General features: G+C 35.2%; 1 pseudogene; it reads right to left on the bottom strand.

Moving 5' to 3' along the window:
- Positions 1-333: 333 nt before the first annotated feature.
- Positions 334-2,032, bottom strand: part of LOC101501556 (pectinesterase-like) — a 9,765-nt pseudogene continuing 8,066 nt past the window's right edge.

Genomic DNA, 2,032 nt, shown 5'->3' with positions numbered 1-2,032 from the left:
TATGCTTTTTTGTATTACATTTTGATAACTTCTATTGCTACGCTATTTTTTTTATAAGTTTGTATGGCAGTTTATTTTTCGCACATACGTTTAATATTTTTAATAGAAACTTTAGAGCATTCTTATGTTATACATATATGTAACTTTACTTTGTATTAATTCAATATCTAATTTTTGTGGATAGCATGGATTTCAGTTCTAGTCAATATAGAAATAATATTAATTTTAGATTATTTTTTTTCTTTGATAATTAAAGATTCAATTTATACACAATATTATTTATAACAATTATAGTTATTATCAGATTATAAAGTATTGTAGTTGTAATGAAACCTATAATCCTTTATTGTATGGCACGCCAGTGAAAGACAACCAAGTGCTAACATTAAGTTATGGTTCAGTAGTAAATCTAACAGCTTCCTCTTTGGTAATGACACCTTTTGCCCATTTAACTCTTGATGTAGCATTGGCACCAGGTCCAATATTTCCAAACTCAACGAAGTACGAGTTTTCAGTGTTTGTTTCATTAGGTTTCCATATCATATATCCATCTCGTTGAATATAATCATCAAAATAATTGTTAATGAAGACCGCCCTTGAAAAAGCTTTCCATGACCTTGTCAAGTAAGTCTTCATTGTAAACCGATAAGGATATAGCACAATGTCTCGCATGATGGAGCAATTTTGGAGAACTATTCCACTGTGCCCGTCCTTGTCGTATGACCCATCTGCCACCACAACATTTTGTTGTCCTTGAATGGGTTTCCTTACCAAGATCTTAGAGTTCTGGATCAAGGTAGTACCCAACTCCCCGAAGATAAAATCAATGGTTCCATAAATCTCACAGTTACGGTAAAATTGACGACCCCTGTTTGTGTACAATGTGTCTTGATAATCAAAAAATGCACACTGGAATAATATTGAGTGATCACTTTCAATGTAACACCCCGTTTTTCAAAGCGAGGGTATATTTTTTTTTTTTGAAAGAAATTAAAATAAAACAAAGTAAAACAAATGAGGAAATGTCTTTGGATAAATAATTGAGTCCTTATAATTTACAAGCAGCGGAAAAGTTTCTCCAATTATAAATCCAAAACATTTACACAACATCGAATGGTACATGGAACCCATTCAAAGATGATGTCAAACTGATAATAATTGTATAAGTACAGTTTTCCAAACTAAAAATACTCCAAACCAAAAAGAAGGACCCCTAGTCCCTATACATCATCCTAATCTGATCATCCTACCAAAAAGCTAAACACCCTGAGTAATCTCCACGCGCCCCGTGAGATCCTCCTAACGTAACTGCAGTCAAGCGTTCCCATCTCCATTCCTGTCCGTAGGGTACGAACCGGTAGGGCCGTCCTGACTCTCATCTGAGGGCAAAGCCCAGATTTCCACAATAGTTGTAAAGGGTCACCAACCAGAAAATAACAGTTAACACATAGCAATTAAGTTTTTGAATGCTCAAAACAACTTTTCAACTAAGCATGCACCTTAACAGGATTTTCAATATGCGAAAAGTTCATACAATACATTGCCAATTAAAATGAAGGTAAAATGCAGTTCTCGATCTCCTAATTAACACATATAAAACAAGACCATGGATAAGTCATTGAGTAATCAATCATCTAACTCAAACTGAGGATGTCCACTGAGCCAATCGATTGGGGTAAAGGTTTTTAACGAAAATAGAATCCTGGGCTGAATCAATCAATTTGGCAATTGATTGACAGGATAACGGAGCCCCTGACTTAATACCAATCGATTTCCAAATCGATTTCCTGAAGGTTTTTAGTGAAATTTTGAACTCTGGCTTGATTCAATCGATTGGGCAATCGATTGACAGGATAGCTGAGCCCCTGACTTAATGGCCAATCGATTTCCAAATCGATTTGGTCGAATATGGATGAGTCCCTGACTTAGGCCCAATCGATTGGGCAATCGATTTCGTAAGGGATTTTTTTGAAGACTGATTATAAAATCGATTGGCTAATCGATTTTGTCCATTTGGCCAAGTCCCTGACTT

This window comes from Cicer arietinum, chromosome 2 (assembly GCF_000331145.2).
Source record: "Cicer arietinum cultivar CDC Frontier isolate Library 1 chromosome 2, Cicar.CDCFrontier_v2.0, whole genome shotgun sequence".
Classification (NCBI taxonomy): Eukaryota; Viridiplantae; Streptophyta; class Magnoliopsida; order Fabales; family Fabaceae; genus Cicer; species Cicer arietinum.
The sequence above is the reverse complement of the archived record's forward strand: the minus strand, read 5'-3'. Positions and strand labels throughout refer to the sequence as shown.